This window comes from Phyllostomus discolor, chromosome 3 (genome assembly GCF_004126475.2).
Source record: "Phyllostomus discolor isolate MPI-MPIP mPhyDis1 chromosome 3, mPhyDis1.pri.v3, whole genome shotgun sequence".
Lineage (NCBI taxonomy): Eukaryota > Metazoa > Chordata > Mammalia > Chiroptera > Phyllostomidae > Phyllostomus > Phyllostomus discolor.
The window spans coordinates 89,390,112-89,410,000 of NC_040905.2; the positions used below are offsets into that span (position 1 = coordinate 89,390,112).

The 19,889-nt window shown below is 41.6% G+C and overlaps 1 non-coding gene and 1 pseudogene across 1 annotated transcript; one reads left to right on the top strand and one right to left on the bottom strand.

Moving 5' to 3' along the window:
• The first annotated feature begins 5,172 nt into the window (after positions 1-5,172).
• LOC114502051 lies at positions 5,173-6,435 on the top strand (annotated as a pseudogene).
• Positions 6,436-14,546: 8,111 nt separating this feature from the next.
• LOC114513877 lies at positions 14,547-14,653 on the bottom strand. Its single transcript, XR_003685884.1, has one exon. It is a non-coding gene; the product is annotated as a U6 spliceosomal RNA (small nuclear RNA).
• Positions 14,654-19,889: the final 5,236 nt, after the last annotated feature.

Below are 19,889 nucleotides of genomic sequence, written 5' to 3' on the forward strand. Positions count from 1 at the left end.
ATATTGCTATGTGGGATATTTGAAATTTTACTGCTTTCCTCTAGGACTTTTATGGTGTCATGGCTTATGTTTAACTCTTTTACCCATTTTAACTTTATTCTGGTGTATGGTGTAAGCTGGTAGTCTAGTTTAATTTTTTTGCATGTACTATTCCAGATCTCCCAGCACCATTTGTTGAAGAGGCTATTTTTACTCCATTTTATGATTCTACCCTTTGTCAAATATTAATTGATCATTGAGACATGGGTTTATTTCTGGGCTCTCTATTCTATTCCAATGATCTATGTGTCTGTTCTTATGCCAGTACCAGACTATTTTGATTACAGTAGCCTTGTAGTATAGTTTGATATCAGGTATTGTGATCCCTCCTACTTTGATCTTTCTCAAGAATGCTATAGCTAATTGGGGTAATTTTTAGTTCTATATAACTTTTTTTAAAGATTTTATTTATTGAGGGAAGGAAGGGAGATAGAGAGAGAGAAACATCAATGTGCGGTTGCTGGGGGTCATGGCCTGCAACCCAGGCATGTACCCTGACTGGGAATCGAACCTGGGACACTTTGGTTCGCAGCCTGCCCTCAATCCACTGAGCTATGCCAGCCAGGGCTCTATATAACTTTTTAATATGTTTTATTGATTATGCTATTACAGTTGTCCCACTTTTTTCTCCCCTTTACTCCCCTCTGCCCTGTATCCCCATTCCACCAGCATTCCCCCACCTTAGTTCATGTCCATGGGTCATACATATAAGTTCTTTGGCTTCTCCATTCCCATACTATTCTTAGCCACCCTGTCTATTTTGTACCTACCATTTATGCTTCTTATTCCCTGTACATTTTCTCCCAGTCTGTCCCCTTTCCATCTCTGCTGATAACCCTCCATGTGATCTCCATGTGATCTCCATTTAATCTCCATGGGATTTCCATTTTTGTGATTCTGCTTCTGTTCTAGTTGTTTGCTTAGTTTGTTTTTGTTTTTTATTTTGTTTAGGTGTAGTTATTGATAGTTGTGATTTTTTTTGTGAGTTTACTCTTTATAGTTTTGATCATCTTCTTTTTCTTAGATAAGTCCCTGTAACATTTCATATAATAAAGCCTTGGTGATGATGAACTCCTTTAACATGACCTTATCTGGGAAACACTTTATCTGCCCTTCCATTCTAAATGATAGCTTTGCTGGATAGAGTAATCTTGGATGTAGGTCCTTGCCTTTTATGACTTTGAATACTTCTTTATAGCTCCTTCTTGCCTGTATGGTTGCTTTTGAGAAATCAACTGGTAGTCTTGTGGGAATTCCTTTGTAGGTAACTGTGTCCTTTTCTCTGGCTGCTTTTAACATTCTCTCCTTATTTTTAATCTTAGGTAATATAATTATGATTCACCTTGGTGCATACTTCCTTGGGTCCAACCTCTTTGGGACTCTGAGCTTCCTGGACTTCCTTGGAAGTCTATTTCCTTTCCAGGTTAGGGAAGTTCTCCTTCATTATTTTTTCCAAATAAGTCTCCCAATTCTTGCTCTTCCTCTTCTCCTCCTGGCACCTCTATGATTCAGTTGTTGGAACGTTTAAAGTTGTCCTAGAGGTTCCTAAGCCTCTCCTCATTTGTTTTTGAATTCCATTGTTCTGAATTCTTGTTTCTTCATTCTGTTCTGGTTGAATGTTTATTTTTTCCTCCTGGTCCAAATCGTTGATTTGAGTCCTGGTTTTCTTCCTTTCACTGTTGGTTGTCTGTATATTTTTCTTTATTTCACTTTGCACAGACTTCACTTTTTCCTCTATTTTTGCGACCATACTCAACCATTTCTATGACTACCAGTGTTTTGAACTCTGCATCTGATAGATCCAAGATTACTCTATCCAGCAAAGCTATCATTTAGAATGGAAGGGCAGTTGGATATCTCTTCATCACTTAGTTCTATTTTTGGAGCTTTGATATGTTCTTTCATTTGGGCCATTTTTTTTTTGTCTTGGGGCAGCTGTTACATTGTAAGTGGCACAGCCTTAGGTATTCTCCAGGATGGGGCAACCCATGTGGCTGTGTTGTGGCCCTGTCTGTGGGGGAGGGGTTAGAGAGGGAATAATGCCACTTCCTTGGCTCTCAGCTGGATTTCAGTCACTTTCCTTCCCAACCCGCAAGCAAATTGGGTCTCTCTGGTGCTGATTCCCAGGTGGGTGAGTTTGTGTACATTCTAGCACTCTGTTGGTCTCTCCAATGAACTCTCCTGTGAGGTGGGGAGTTGCTCCCACTGCTGCAACCCTCACAGGTTTTTACTAGAGGTTTTGAAGCTTTCTTTTCCCATGCTGGAATCCTGGGTTGCACAGTCTGCCTTGCTCCCCAGTTGTTCTTCCTAGTTTATCTACAAGCAAATGTGAGAATGCCTGATCCACCAGTCACCATTTTGCTTGCCCTGGTTTGCCAGCTGCTGCCTTGCTACAGGTCCTTTCTGTCCTGGGTGCCCTTCTCCGCCCCTCCTACTAGTCTGAATGAATGTTTCTTCTTTAACTCCTCGGTTATTAGACTTTCATATAGTTTTCTGAAAGTTCTGATTATTTTTTGTTTTTAAATTTGTTGTCCTGTTTTTGGATGTGTTTGGAGGCAAAGTGTATCTTACCTATGCCTCCATCTATGCCTCCATTGTGGTTGGAAGTCCCTTTGGTTATGTTTTTAAAGATTTTTTTACTTACTTTTAGAGAGAGGGGAAGGGAAGAGAAAGAGAGAGAGAGAGAGAAACATCAGTATGTGGTTGCCCCTTGTACGCCCCCTTCTGGGGACCTGGCCAGCAACCCAGGCATGTGCCCTGACTGGGAATCGAACCAGTGACTCTTTGGTTCACAGGTCAGTGCTCAATCCACTGAGCCACACCAGCCAGGGCTATGTTTTAAGAATATTGGTGGTTTAAATGGTTCTAATAATTCTAAACTGCTTTACAATCCACTATCTCACTTTCAAAATGCAGTGTCCTGTAAGCAAGATTAAACAGGTATTATAAAATAGACCTAGAAAAGTTCAGTAATTTATCCCAGATTACACAAATTGTTAGCAGAGCTGGAACTAAAAAACTAATCCTAACACCACAGTGTTGATCTGAAACAGAAAAAGTAGACACCCCTAAGTAGGAAGAGTAAAGAAACTCAGCCTGCCCCAGTATCTGTATTATTAGGCTTTGTGATAAGGAGGACTGTGAACTAGGGGTTGGTTTCTAGCTCTGGTTCTCCTATTATTAACTGTGACCCTGAGCCAGTCACTACTTTCTCTTGGGCTTTATTTTTCTCATGTAAAAGGTGAGGCCGTTAGATTAAATAGCCTCTAAGGGCCCTTCCACCTCTGACACTACAATTCTGTGACCTTTCAAAGTCAGATAGGAATGGGAAAAAGAGACCATGATCTATATTCATTCATTTATCACTTCATTCAACAAATATCTGTTGAGGACCTTCTATGTGTGATATTATTTAAGAGCATAGATTACAAATAATAATCGGCAACATCCGATCCTTGACACAGTCAGGACAGACGAGACACATCTGCACAGCAGAGGTGACTGTGGCCAAATCTCCTGTCTATCTCTTCCTGTATGCCTGTCCTTGCTAGCAGTAGCTGGTGGGATTTTTGGACACCTGTGCTTTATAACAAAAAATCTGCATGATGCCTCTGATTCTCCGTGAAATGACTTGCTGACTACAGAACAGAAATCCCTAACAACCCTAATGCTGCCTACTTTCCCCACCTGGGAAGTTAAGGACAAAATGAAACTATGGGCAGACCAGCTGCCAGAACACTGGAGGAAGCTGCTGCTAGGAATGCTCCCTAAGAGTCACCACTTAAAAGCTCAAGATTTATTAGAGCCACTACCCCTCCCATACCCTGGACAGGAATGTTTATTAATGGGACCAGGTGGGTAAAGAAGCAAGGAGTTCTAGTTGAATATAATAATCTCAACACACAGAAATGAATACAAAATATGTCCCTCCCCAAGATGTATAAATTAAAAGACCTAGGCAGAAAACCAGTTACTTAACCTAGACAAATCTAACCTCAATGGACAATAGCTAATTTCTATATAACCTATAAATCACCCCTTGCACCCTTTTAATTTAGACCAATCCCTAGAATCTTAATAGACACTTAGTTACTAACTGGCACCTGAAAGTTTGTGCCCATATAGCTTCATTGGCTAGCTAATTGATAACTCTCTTGGTCGAAATAAACTTTGTTTAACGTGGTTGATCTGTGGGACCTCCTGTACTTTGCAGTTATTTCTTTGTTTAACATGATTGATCTGTAAAACCTTCTGTACTTTTCAAAGTTATTTCTATGGTAACTGTTTCTGTTTTAATAATCACACTATGCACCTGCTCCATTGAATGTTGTATAACCTCCCCTATAAAAATAAAGATTAATTCTTCTCAGTGAGTCAGTCAGGCCTAGAGAGCCTGGCTGTCCTCCAGCACCCCACCTGGTGTCTCGCTCCATTCACTTCACCTGAGCCATTCCTCCTTCGGGGACCCTGAGACCGGCCAAGGCTGGACCCCGGCAATAATTAATTTGGGGAAATATTACAAAGGGAAAGGACAGGGAATAATGAAATTAAAAGCAAAAGCACCTACTTTAAATTGATGGGCAAGGAAGGCCTCTAAAGAAGTAAAATTGAAACTGATACCAGAGCCCTGGCTGGGTGGCTCATTTGGTTGGAGTGGCATCACATGCACCAAAAGGTTGCAGCTTCAATTCCTGTTTGGAGCACATACATAGGTTGTGGGTTTGGTCCCTAGTCAGGGTGCATATGGGAGACAACCAGTTAATGTTTCTCTCTCACATTAATGTTTCTCTCTTTCTCCCTTCCCCCCTCTCTGAAGTCAATAAACATATTAATAAAAAAATTTTTAAGCAAGTAAATAAATAAATAAACAAACAAACTGATACCAGATAGAAGGTGTGGGGTAACTCAGGACACGGCTCCTCGATGACTTCAGAGAACAGGTGGCTGCCTGGCCAGCAGCCATAAGGAACGAGGAAAACAGCCCTTTCAAGGCCCCTGTTTCTCAAGGCTTCTCTGTCCTCTGTTTATTACAGAAGTATAGAATTTTCACACACTACTCCTTCCCCAACCCTATAGGCTGGAGGTGGGGTACACTCCCCTGTAATGTGAGTAATAAACAGCATGACCATAGCACGTCCACATCTGCTGGTCCTCTGGGTGGTTTTTTCAGAATATCATGAACACAAGTACAGCTCCCTGGTTTGGACCTCCTGCGTGTCACAGAAGGTATAGAGCTGAGAGACAATATAAAGACAGTAGCCAGACATACATAAAAGTAGAACCTGACCAATGGCTGTGCAGAGCTGCCATGGAGTGTCAGCACTGGCTGCCACTGGAGGCCTATCCTGAGGTCAACAACCAGTTTCTCAAACAATCAGGTCTACATCCAAACTGGCATTTTTTATGTATATGAAATCCTGAACTCCTTAGCATGATACCAAGACCAGTGTGCGTAATGTTACTTCTCCTCATCACAGAAAAGTATGAAGTATGCAGAACAGAAGAGGAGGAAAAACATAAAATCTCAGGGACATGATGTTACATCACCAGTATGTTTCATGAAGCAAATAGTCAGAAATGCCTGTGGAACAATTGGACTGATCCATGCTCATGCCAACAACAAACACAAGATGCACTTTGAATCTGGATCGACCTTGAACAAACTCCTGGAGGAGTCTGTGTCAGTGAGCCCTGAAGAAAGAGCCTGATGTGATATCTGGAGAAGTATGGTGCTATTCGAGTAACTCATAAGACCAGTGCCCCCAAAGGTCAGACTGAGGCACCAAGTAGAGGTGAAAAAGTGGGTCTTCATTTTATTGCATTAGTTCATGTAAATGGGCATCTCTATGAATTAGATGCACGGAAACCATTTCCAATGAACCATGCTGAAAGTAGTGATGAAATGTTAGAGGGTGCCATAGAAGTTTGCAAGAACTTTATGGAATATGAGCTTGATAAATTGAGATTTGATGCAATTACTCTTTCTGCAGCATCGTTTGTCAATAACGAAAACACCAAATACCATATTATTTGCAACAAAAATTCAATTTCTACTGTCATACACTAACCCCCAAATTTTGGTATTTTCACTTACTTGACTGATTTAACTTCATGTGAATTGAAATTTGACTTAAAAAAAAAATAGAACCTGACCTACAACCTGCAACACCAGCCCAGGAAACCAAGCCATTATCTACAGTAACTGGCACAGGACGCCAACCTACTATCCTCAGGTCAAACTTGTCGGAAGTTAGACTGTTGTAGCAACAAGTCCAGGAAGCCAAACAATGACCCCTTTAACAAAATTTCCCAAAATAACCAGGACTGGATTAGTAACTGACAGCTTCCCTAATATTTGCCCTCTCTCCCAACTGGAGAAATACAAATATATACTCTTTTTTTCAAATATGTACTCTTTTTAAAAAAGATTTTATTTATAGGAGAAGGGAAGGAGAAAGAGAAGGAGAGAAACATCAATGTGTGGTTGCCTCTCATGTGTCTCTCACTGGGGACCTGGCCTGCAACCCAGGCATGCGCCCTGACTGGGAATCGAACCAGCAATCCCTTAGTTTGCAGCCCATGCTCAATCCACTGAGCTACACCAGCCAGGCTCAAATATGTACTCTTAATCAGTCATATAGGATGCCTCACTTCTAGTGAGTTTGTCTAAAATTCCCCCAGGCCAACAGCCTCCAATCAGGTCATATCCCAAACCTTCTTCCTTCCCTACTCTTTTGCCTGCATTTGAGTCTCTGCCAAAACACAAGTGATTGTGGCTGACTACCTTGCTATAGGAGGTTCTGAATAAATAACCTTCTCATTTGGGTGATTTCTGTTTGATTCCACAGAGCCAGTCTGGTGAATAAAGGGAAACTGTTCTAGGCTGAGGGAACTGAAAGGAGTTTGGAGTGGCTGCAGCATGTTGAACTACACAGGGAGAGTGGTGCATGGTGGAGTGGAAGAGGTAGATGAGGGCTGATTATTCAGGGTCTTGTAGCAAAGAATTAGACTTTATTCCAAATGCAATGGGGAATTATTAAAAGTTTTAACAGAGGAGAGACACAAACCTATTTATATTTTTAAAAATCACCGCTGATTGAAAAAGGGGAGAACTGAGAGCAGAAAAAAAGCAGGATCACTTAGGTTTCACTCCTCAGTGAGGTTAGCTATGGAGAAAATAAAATGATAAAGGAGGACCTTGGACTGAGTCTATAGAGTCCGATGTTCAGCAGCTAAGTAGAGAAGGAGGAGCCAGTAAAGGGAATAAAAACAATAGATTACAGCTAAGAGATGAAAGTGTTTTGAAGAGGAAAGAACAGCCAACTTCTGAAAGGCTACTAAGAGCTCAGGTAAAATGAAGATAGAAAAAAAATCATCATTGTATTTGGTTGCATAAAGCCCATGGTAATTCTGGCAATAGCAGTTTTGGTGGTGTGGTGGGAGGAGAATCTAGACTGGAGTGGACTGAAGAGTGGCAAGGAAACAAAGAATGGTCCATGTCACTTGTACTGACAGCACTGAGAAACATGAGGTAAGGCAGGTGAAAGGATACTAAGGGACAATGAGGAGGTTTCTTAAGATGGGAGGTGTAAGGACAGGTTTGTATGCTCATAGGAATAAACCAGGAGAGAGTGAGAGGTGAGAAGCCAGGAAAGAGAACAATAGAAGTGAAGTCCTTGAGAAGAAAGGAGGGTATGGGACGAGGAGCACAAGTGGAGGTGCTTACCTTTTATAAAAGGACCACCATCTCCATTATATAGGAGGGGAAGTGGAACCCATGGATGGAGACACAAAGACTGTAGATTTGGTGGTAGGAAGATCAAGTTAACAATTACTATACTTCTCAATTAAGAAATGAAACACAAGGTGAGATACATCATCTATGGAAAGGTGACAGAGGGTGGAAGAAGGGGAGTCTTGGGGTGTTAAGAACTAGTCTAGATACAATGACTGTTATTACTGTACTGGTCTTACACATTTGCCAAAACAGCAAGTGAAACACCCCATTGAAGAATCCTCTGCCCAGCCAACACCCTCAAGTAAAGTTTACTACCTACATTTTTTGTTTCATTTCTGTAGTAGATACTCAGTGGAAGAATTATTCTGTTTTTCTTAACTTAGTAGAAATATTTTTACTTATCTAATAGCATATTCTTCTGTATTTTTCTATTACATTTGACATTTAATATTTTATATTAGTTTCAAGTGTACAGCATAGTGGTTAGATAATTATATAGTTTAAAAAGGGATCCTCCCTCTTAAGAAGAGTATCCACCAGGCACCATACATAGTTATTACAATACTATTAACTGTATCCCCTATGCTGTACTTTACATCCCCATGACTATTTTGTAACTACCAATTTGTACTTCTTAATACCTTCATCTTTTTCACTCAGCCCCCCAACCCCCTCCCATCTGGCAACCCCAGTCTGTTTTCTGTATCTGTAAGTTGTTTTCTGTTTTCTTTGTTCATTTATTTTGTTCTTTAGATTCCACATATAAGTAAAATAATAAGGTATTTGCTTTCCCTGCCTGACTTATTTCACTTACCATAATACCCTCTAGGTCTATCCATGTTGTTGCAAATGGTTAGATTTCATCCCTTTTTTATGGTGGCATAATATTCCATTGTATATATGTACCACTTCTTTATCTGTCCAGAAGTTATTCTTAAAACTTGATAAGGAAGTTGCCTTTAAAAATGTGATACTAACTGTAAGTTAGAACGTTCAGAGAAGTCCATGTGTGTAGGTGAAGAGGTCAGAGTACTGAGCTACCTGACCCTGAATTGGCAGGCTGATGACCATCTGTCAAGGATCTTGCAAGAATGGCCTTGTATTGGATGAAGAATGGACCAAATGACCTTTCATGTCATGTGCCTGTATCCCAGCGAGCCTGTAAGTCTGAGCTAGTTATAGAAGACATTATGAAGGAGGCAGCCTTGAAGGGCAGACATGACTTGGGATGCCATGGAATGTTAATGTGCACTTCTGCTTTCCATATAAAACCTCCTGAAGATCCCTTTTCCCCTTCTTCTCTGGCCATTCCCTGAGTAAGGTAACAACTTCCTAATCATAATCTGATATGGACTCTGGCCTGTGAGGTACATGTGTTATGGCTGTGATGAACAAATTCTCATGGACTACAGAAGTCCTATGGAGAAAAAGGGACAGCATGGCTACTCTCTGAGAGAGAGAGAGGGCCCCGACCCCTGCCTGGACAGGCTTTTATTGCTTCTCTGAGCACATTACATTGAGGATGGTCCTCATTTACTATGCACAGGTTCACCGTAGATGATTACCTTTTACAGATAACAAAGGAAAGGATGTTGCTAATTACTTCAGAGAGAAGGATGTTGCAGATCAAGGGGAAAAGTGGTTGAACTGGTTATACTCCATACTTGGGAGGTTTAGCACAGACTTTAGGAAGTTACTTTTGTCAGGATGGGCGGGGTAGGACAATTGGGAACCTAGTTACAATTAGCATTTTGGACTACAAATATGGCCACCGTTTGGACTACAAGTAATATGGCAACTGAACTCTGACCCAGAAGAGATGACTGATGTCAGACCAGGAACCACCAATGATATGGTGCTTCTTTGTTAACCAAGAACCAATCCTTGGCTCCTGCGCGAAGTCAAGCCATATAAAACTCCCACCCTTTCCCTTCTCCCGTAGTGGTCTTTTCTTAGCCCTTTCTCCATGCAGAGAAAATGTCGCCCAGTAGCACAAACTTCCAAAATAAAACTTATCTGCCTGTTTCCATGCTAATTGGCTGTTTATTTCCTTGGCAGGGTCTAGGAAAACCTTACAACTTTAAAGATATACAGTAAACATTTGCTGCCTCAATCCAGGGTGAGGGAGTTTTAGCAAAAACAAGCCTCATAGCAGCCTAGGTACAATGTAGGCCTGATTCTCACGGAAAAGCTGATCCATGGATTTGGCTTCCTGTGTGCCGACTCTCACCTGTCAGTTTTCCAATAGGGCTGGGCTACATTTGCCATGCCAAGCGGATCCCTATAACAATTCGTCAAAGTAGGGTCCAAATTTGACTCTCCACCTTTATTTCCTGAATGACTTTACTGCTAGAAACTCAACAGAGCTAAGGAGGGAATTGGGCCAGATTCCCTCTGCTTAAGCTGCTTAGACTGCTTAAGCTTTTTGCAGAGGAGATTCCTCTCACCGTGGTGTGGGGGCAAATTATGGTAGCTGGAAACCAAGTAACAGTGGCAATGTGATGCGGGCCCCGGCTCATGGGGTCTGCATCATTATGGATGAAATTAGACATTCACATGGATTACTGTATCTGGTGGAGAAAAAGGGACGGCATGGCTTTTCTCTCAAGGGGAGCAAAATCCTTGGCCCTCACTCCAATGAGCTTTTATTGTATTACTGGACACATTACAAGAAAGTCCTCATTAACTATGCACAGGCTCGCTTTAGGTGGTTACCTATTACAGAAAACAAAGGAGCCAATGCTGCTAATCACATCACAGAAGAGGGATATTTGCAAATGAAAAGGCAAAAGTAGTTGGACAGGTTACATTCATCCTTGGAAAGTTTAGCATGGATTTTAAGAAGTTACTTTGTAGTAAATGTCCTCAATTCAGGGTGAGGGAGTTTTAGCAAAAAGCAAGACTCATTGTGGCCTAGGTACATTGCAGGCCTGATTCCCCATGGGAAAACCTATCTGTGGGTGTGGGTCCTGTGCATCTCCCAGTGGGAGTTGGGCACACGCCACGCAGAGCGACCTCCCACACAGTGGGTTTTGTTTCTGTGTGTGTACTTGAGAAATGTAATTGGAGGTGCCAGACTCTCTTCCATGGAGAGAGATATGACCAAAGGGAGAGAGCCACTCTGAAGTCACAGGAGGCTCTATTCTACCCCTGCCCATCTCCACCCTACTCCACCAATTTAACTTTCCAGTTTTTGCTTCAGTTCTGCTTTCACAAGTTGCAGAGTTTGTTGCAAGCCACCTCGTCTGACCAATGTCTCCATCAACACCGATGCAGAAGGCTCTGCAAAAGGATCAGGGCATAAATGGGGGCTGATAATGAAATGTTAATAAAGTACCTCTTTTTAAATATATTTTATTGATTATGCTATTACAGTTGTCCCATTTCCCCCCTTCACTCCCCTCCACCCTGTACACCCTCTCCCCCCTCTTCCCCCCCTTTAGTTCATGTCCGTGTGTCATAAGTTCTTTAGCTTCTACATTTCTCATACTATTCTTACCCTCCCCCTATCTATTTTCAACCTACAATCTATGCTACTTATTCTCTGTACCTTTTCCCCCCTCTCTCCTCCTCCCACTCCCCTGTTGCTAACCCTCCATGTGATCTCCATTTCTGTGGTTCTGTTCCTGTTCTAGTTGTTTACTTAGTTTCTTTTGGTTTTGCTTTAGGTGTGGTTGTTAATAATTGTGAGTTTGCTGTCCTTTTACTATACATGTTTTTTTTTATCTTCTTTTCTTAGATAAGTCCCTTTAACATTTCATAAAATAAGGGCTTGGTGATGATGAACTCCTTTAACTTGACCTTATCTGAGAAGCACTTTATCTGCCCTTCCATTCTAATGAAAGCTTTGCTGGATAGAGCAATCTGGGATATAGGCCCTTGTCTTTCATGACTTGGAATACTTCTTCCCAGCCCTTTGTTGCCTGCAAGGTCTCTTTTGAGAAATCAGCTGACAGTCTGATGGGAACTCCTTTGTAGGTGACTGTCCCCTTATCTCTTGCTGCTTCTAGGATTCTCTCCTTCATTTTTACCTTGGCTAATGTAATTACGATGTGCCTTGGTGTGTTTCTTCTTGGGTCCAACTTCTTTGGGACTCTGAGCTTCCTGGATTTCCTGGAAGTCTATTTCCTTTGCCAGAATGGGTAAGTTCTTCTTTATTATTTGTTCAAATACATTTTCAATCTGTTGCTCTACCTCTTCCCCTTCTGGTACCCCTATAATTCAGATTTTGGAACACTGAAAGATGTCCTGGAGGTTCCTAAGCTTCTCTTCATTTTTTTTGAATTCTTATTTCTCCATTCTTTCCTGTTTGGTTGTTTTTTCCTTCCTTCTGGTCCACTCTATTTTTTTTGAGTCCCAGTTTCCTTACCATCACTATTGGGTCCCTGTGCATTTTCCTTCATTTCTTTTATCGTAACCTGCATTTGTTCATCTAATTTGCGACCAGATAATCAACCAGTTCTGTGAGCTTCCTGATCACCAGTGTTTTGAATTGTGCATCTGATAGGTTGGCTATCTCTTGGTCGCTTGAAAGGATGAGTTCTGGGGCATTGATTTGTTCCTCTGTTTGAGCCACCTCTCTCTCTCTCTCTCTCTCTCTCTTTTTTTGGTCTAGTCGCTCCTGTTATGGTGAGGGATGGAGCCTTAGGTGTTCACCAGGGCTGGGCACCCCAGTCGCTAGATTGTGACATTGTATGAGGGGGCAGGGTCAAGAGGGAACAATGGTGGTTGCTCTGTTCTCCGTGGGACCTCAGTCCCTTCTCTGGTATCCTAGGTTGCATGCTCTGCCTTGCTCCACAATCGCTGACTCACTGGGTCTGCCAGCTGCCACTTGCACACTCAGGGTCCACCTGCTGCGATCTTGCACACCCCAGATGCCTTATGCGCCCAACTCTCTCTGCTGTTTGCGCAGTGACCCGCACCTGGCTGCTCGTCTCTGCCCCTCCTACCGGTCTGGATGAACGGGTCTACTTCAACTTCTTGGCTGTCCAACTTCCATTCAGATAAATTCTTTGTCAGTTCTGGATGTTATTCTGCCTCTAAGTTGTTGTTGTTTCAATCTTGGTTGTGCATGGAGGTATGGTTTCTCTACCTATGCCTCCATCTTGGCCAGAAGTTCCTAAAGTACCTCTTATAAGATAGTATTCTTCCATTACCCTGAATTGTTTCCACACATCTCCATAATTTGTGTTATAGCATAGCACTTATTGTACGTATATTGTCTCTTGTGAATCTCTTTTGCCCTGTGAGATGTGAATACATGTATGGTGTTCTTCCCTGAGGTTGAAAGCTAACTGACAGTGTTTTTTGCCTCTTTTCCCTCTCTTCAGAGCCTAAAACAGGTATGTCATGGGGGTAGCTGATGACTGATAGTGAAATGACACTGCTATTTCTGTTCTCCATTCTACCCTCTTCTTTCCCCTAGAAATATACTGTGTGATCCTTTTCTTTGGGTGTCTGATCTCAAGTGTTTGTTTTAGTGAGTAGAGACAGCAGCTAGCCCTCCAGTAGGGGAATGGGGTATGGGGGGGCACAAATGGCCCATATATGACCTGGTGGCTGTAGGCTGTATGCAGCCTTACATCTTCAGCCAGAGTCACCTCACCCTCCTAAACGTGAGTATAGACATTTCCTTTCTTGGCCTTACACTTCACCCCCAGTTGTGCCTCCCCTCACAGCCCATGGAAGCTGCTAACAGAATGTTAGTGTCCCCAGAGAAGATCTGGAGAAGGCATACTTGAAATACAACACGTTTTCAAGATAGCCAGTGGAACTGTGTGACTCTCTAAGACGATCAGTTGGAATATGAAAGTTATTTTTTAAATTGAGTTTTCCTACTTGTTAAAAGGCAGAAAGAATAAACTGCACTCTCTTTAAAAAGAAAAACTCATTTGAACATTAAAGAGTTCCTGAAGCAATGCTTATTAGCATTTGGGGGTCAAGTAACCCTCTTAGAATCTGTTGAAATCTGCCAATCTCTCCCCAGAAAAGTGTTCATTTACATGGAGTTTTACGAACAATGTTAGAGTGTCTGTGGACCTGCTGAAATCCTGAAAGAAAAGACTGAGAGGGATCACAGCAAGGGCGGGCTGGGATGGAAGCCCAATAATACCTAAAGTAAGAAAACACTGAGGTCCCTGGCATGAGATGGTTTGCTCTTTGGATGCTCCTCAGATGGCAGCTGGAGACTGGAGGAAAGGCCAGTTTATGGATACCGCATTGTGAGTGAGAAAGCAGCCAAAACTTTACAGCCCTGGCTGATGCGGCTCAGGTCGGGGCACATGTCTGGGTTGTGGGCCTGGTTCCTCTGTTGGGAGTATGTGAGAGGCAACCAGTGAATGTTTTTCTCTCTCCCCTCCCCTCCCCTGTCTCTCTAACATAAATAAATAAAATCTTTTAAAAATGTACCTTAGCAGCCCAGAGAGTAAAGAAAAACAGGAGAAAATTAGAGTTTATCTATTTTTGCTTTGTGGCTATACACTCTATACATACTAATCTTTTAATAGTATTGCACAACATATTTGTATTTCTTTTTTTTTTTTACCTTTTTATTGAATTTAGCGGGGTGACATTTGTTAATAAAAGTACATAAATTTCAGGTGTACAATTCTATAATACATCATCTGTATACTGTATTGTGTGTTTACTAATCCTTAGTAAAGTCTCCTTCCATTACCATTTATCCCCCCATAACTTCTTTTACCTACTCCTACCCTCCTTTCCCTCTGGTAATAAGTATACTGTTGTCTGTGTCAGTGAGTTGTTTTTTAAAAACATGGAATGCTTCATGAATCTGTGTGTCAGCCTTGAGCAGGGGTCATGCTGATAATGTCTGTATCATTTCAATTTTAGTATTTGTGCTGCCAAAGCAAGTACAAAATATTTGTATTTCTTAAAAGCTTTTGAGTGGTTGTTAACCTGAATAATATTTACCTGAAGGATCCAACATGCTTTAACCAAATGCAGCAAATTAAGCCAAAAATGGATGGGTGGAGAAGAAAAAAATTTTCACAATTCACCCTAAAAATCAGAGTTCATGACCAAGAGAACCCTATTACAAATTCCAAGGATTGTGTCCCTCCATACCAAAGAAATCTTGTCTTGGTCTCAACATCCCTGATCTCTGCTCAGTATTCTTTTCATTGGCTGAGTGAAGATAGGAAATGGAAATAGAGAAGACACAGTCTCATATGAGAATACCTGGGCTGTCTCTTCAATACCATGCAGTTAATCCTGGGAGTGTAGGGAAAAATAGATAGTTTTGTCCCTGTGGTATTTTATTCACGCGACAAATCACCTTTGGAGTAGTGGATTCTCTTCTTTGCCTCATGTAGTTGCTTATGACCAAGGAACTATAATGTTACAGAACTTTTCTCTGTCAAGCCGTTCCTGAACTGTGGGTTGTCTGGTATCTTAAAAGGTGAAAGCTGCCACCAAATCTCTTCTGTGCATGACACTGCTAAATATTCTTACCCAGGTAGGTTCTATAATGTAAAATTAAGCTGGTACCATGACCTGAACTTTCCCACATACAGGACTTGTAAGGCTTCTCTCCTGTGTATCACAAAATTTCTGCTGAGGCAGGAAACCGTCTCACATCCATTGCTCTGTAGGGTCTCTCTACAGCTAGATTCTCTGGGGTACAATGAGGCTTGAGCTTTATCTGAAACTTTTCCCACACTCACCACAAAGACAGGGGGTTTTCCCTTAGTCTGGCCACCCAGTGATGGGGCTGCTGAGCTGTGTCTCAAGCTTTTACCACTGACTACATTTTTCAGTTTTGTTTCAATTTGGATTCTGTGATGCACCCTCTGAAGGGTACACGTAAAGTTTTCTCACAGTCGAGGCAATGATATGGCTGGGTGTGGGGCACAGTGAGGCATGAGGCAGAGCTACAGCTATTTTTGCACTCACTGCACATTCAGGGCCACTCCTGAGTGTGGACTCCCAGCTCTGCTCTGGCTGAAACTTTCCCCACATTCCTCCTCACATGGTAGGCTTCACTGTGGTGTGTCTTCCGACGGCACACCATGTCAGAGTTCTGCCAAAGCTTTACGCATCCTCCCCTGTGTGGTTTATGAAGACAGAAAGATTGTGCTTTCACCAAAAAACTTGACTCTGGGGTTATTTTTCCAGGTGTCTCTGTGAGCATCTCCACATTGCTTGCTCTCTTGCCCAAGATTTCACAGCCTTGCCCATCATCATGGTCAGCTTATTATTTGGTTTTCCTCATAATGTCCTGGAAGTTTCACTTTTATCACCATTTTCTGCCTTCTTCTTATTTTTCTTCACTTTGCAATCAAAAGGAAAACATAAGAAGAAAAGGTGTTAGTCTTGGAATAGGCTTTGGAAGGGGGGGAGTAGCCAGAACAATTACATTAGACTAAGTTAAAGTATAAGTTCCTCTAAATAAGGGAATTTACGGAGTTCGAATTCAAAGAGAGTGGGAGGGAGGCTTAGGGGACTCTATACAAACAACCCCTGAGCAAGGTCTTTTCATAGGCCACATTCATATTGATGGTCCTGAATGTTCATTTTACAGTTTGTTTTGTATATACATCTTCTATGAAGACTTATTTGGTTAATTCCACCTCACTCTGCTCTATAGTCCCTCATTTAATTGAAATTACTCATTTGTAACTCTTTTTCCTTCCTTCCTTCCTTCCTTCCTTCCTTCCTTCCTTCCTTCCTTCCTTCCTTCCTTCCTTCCTCTCTTTCTTTCTCTCCCTTTCTTTCTCAGACATGTATAGTACTTACTATATAGCATGCATTCTTCCGGGTGCATTATATACACATTCCCATTTTATAGAGGAGAAAACTGGGCCACAAAGAGGGTATCTTGCTCACGAACAGGTTAATTGTGTTAGAGCCAGGATTCCATCCCAGGTAGCATGGCTTCAGTGTCTATGTTCTTCAAGCTTCCTGTGTGTACTTAATTTCTCAAGCTTAGAGAGCAACATTTGAAGACTAAGCATGCTGCCTCTGATTCTTTTGAGTGCATCACAGAATCCCAATGTATATTAGACGAAATCCCAGGAAAAAAAGCTGTATTTATGTGCTTAACAGGAAGGGTGCAGAATCTGCCAAATTGGTTGAAGAATATACATATGTTCTCCTGTTGGCTGAAATTGAAAACTCAGAAGTAAAGGAACAAAATTGGCTTTGGCAACCCAGCCTGGGACTCCTGCTTACTCTCCATTCCCCTCTCAGGAGAGAGGGAGAGAGAGACTGGTAGGCTCTCTCTTTATTATACTGAGAATGATCATAAAGCTATCCATTGGAAGACCTGGCACTGTGTATTGGCTATAGTGTCCTTTGTTCTGCTACACATCTGGGATCTTCAAACCTTCCCTCCCTTTTCTAACTACTCTCCACCTACTCTTCCACTGCTTTTCTCACTCCTTAAAGACCCATACCTTATCTTTTACCTTCCCACTAACTTTTATGTGTTTACTTATTTATGCCAATTTCTCTGTACATCTTTATAATGTACATCTGTGTGTGGGAGATACTTGCATACCTGGGGGGTATGGACATAAAACATGACTATAAGTTTGTTTATTTATTTATTTATCAAGTTATTTATAACTGTACTTTATTTTTTTCCATGCAGAAAAGAATGTCTAGGAAAAAACTGGACTTATGAATAAGTATAGTTGTATATGTCAGATATTCAGCTATTTATTTTTATTTTAATGATAAAACTAAACATAGCAATAAACCCAATTGCTTTTTCACTTATATACTAAGCAATATTTTCTTCAATAAAACTGCAACATGAGGAGAAAACTAGAGAAACTCCATGGTGTAGAAGATTGTTGTGATGTGATTCGACATGTACCATGCCGTATTCCCTGGGCTTTATTATGTTGTAATTTCCAGGTGCTTTCTTGCCATGCAACATAAACTTTTGTATCAGGTAGACTGTGGTCTGAATCCTATCTCTGCCATTTGGTAAATGTGACAATTATTCAGTTATTTCATTTTCTGAGCATTTTCCCATCTGTAAAGGTAGAAAAATAACACCATCCTGCAGTATCATGGTGCTAACAAACAAACGAGCACTCAGTGTAGAGCCAGACACATAGACACATAGCAGGCCCTAGATAAATGTAACTTTAGGATGGAGTGAAATGTAACTATTCATTCCACCTACCTCTTTCCCAGCCATTGCCTTCTTCAGCTTCTGATTTTGTTCCCAGATGGAAACAGTGGTACCAGTTATTCCTTTGTATCTGCCATCATCCTCCGCTGATTACGGAGTGAATCCTGTGCAGTGGGGAATCAATACTGAGATTGTTAGCCTGGAGACAGAGCTATGTGTCCCAGAAGGAAACATGTTAGAGAAATATCCTCTAGTTGATCCTCTCTTCAACCTCCCTTGGTGACCCAGTTTTCCCTCTCAGACCCAGAGGGTCATGACAAACCAGGGGGTACAGAAACCCCTGGGCTATGGCCTAGGCAAGCCGGAAGACTTACCTAGTGAGAACAATTGTTTTGGTGTTCATTGGCAATGGTGATATGATAAAATCCCTGTAAGGGATAAAGCTGAAGGTCCTGCCATGAAAACCTAGAAAAACTGACGATGAATCACTTAGCAAATGGCCTATTGAATTATAAGACTCTCATTTTCCAAAAGTAACAAGAAAGCGAACAGGAACTGGGAGCCAGAGCGGGATAGGGAAAAGGCTGTCAACATTGTCATCAGATTTCATCACTCTCACTTTCCCTCATTGTTAGAGTCTACTGGCCCCTACATCATTTTCTTTTATTTCTCCTTGATTTTAGTTCCTGGATCACCAGTGCTCTTTAAAACTACCTCTGCCTTAATTCTTGGTAATTTCTGTATAGACATAAATGGTTCTTCTAACACCCTGGTGTCTCAGTTCTCTTAATCCTCTCCCCCAGTGATCTTGTCCTCCACCCTACCGCAGTTACATGCTCCTGTAGTCATGCTTCAGAGCTTCTTATGACCTGAAACTCAACTTCATGCATCCCGCCCTGTGACCACTATCTTTCCAGCTTCCTTTCTCTAGTGTATAGACTCCAACAACCTTTCAATATTGTTAGTACCTCCAACCCATTGATGTTGTCATGTTTGCTGTCCTTCACTCATCGGTGTCCTTTCCCTCTTCCTTCCCCAACATGAAGTCCATGGTCAATCATTATGATCATTCAACTCTCCTGTCCCTCTTTGCTTTGCCATACTCACTTGACAAAAATTACAGTCGTGATTAAATTCAACCTCTGTCTTCCTGGTATTTGCACTCTAGTCATTGCAAGTGACTGAAAAAACATATCTGTTCTTGCCAGCTCATCTTTTTCTAAACTCCTGGCCATAAAACTCAAGTGAGATTATGGGTACTTCCACTTATGGGAAGTAGAGTACTTTCCCTTATTCCTCCCATTAAGCACAACTAATCCCCCGGGACACTGTGTGTAAAACAGATATAAGAAGGCTGAAGGTGGAAAGAAAACTGTCTTTAGGCCTTGGAATCCAAGGGGTGACATAGCAGTGAGTTCCCTGGTTTTTTTCCACCTCATACATACCAGACTGGGTGCTGGAGAACCAGGCAATCTAGAAAAACCAAAGCCACAAAAAAAAAATCTTTCAGAAAAGAGCAACCTAGCAAGACAGAAAGCTTTTATTTTTAAAATTTTTATTGATTGATTTGAGAGAGATTGACTTGTTTTTCCACTTATTTATGCATTAATTGGTTGCTTCTTATATGTGCCTGGACCAGGATTGAACCCACAACCTTGGCATATTGGGATGATGCTCCAACCAATTGAGCTGCCTGCTCAGGGAAAGACAGAAAACTTTTAGACAACAACCACTCTACTCCAGTTTGATACCACAGAAAAAACTATGGCCCCATTTTTATTCCTATCAGCAAAGGCTAAGTGGGCTCACTAGGCTGGTATCAGTGGAAACCATGTGGGTAACCTGCACTTCCACCCTCACCCAGTGGTAACAAGGCTCCCTGTCTTCTTCTCTACATACATGAGCACATTTATAAAGAGAGAGAATCAGTGGAAAGGAGAATATTTAAACGAGGAGATAATTTGGTCAAATCAGATCCCAGGGACAGAAGGGAATGGTATGGAGAAC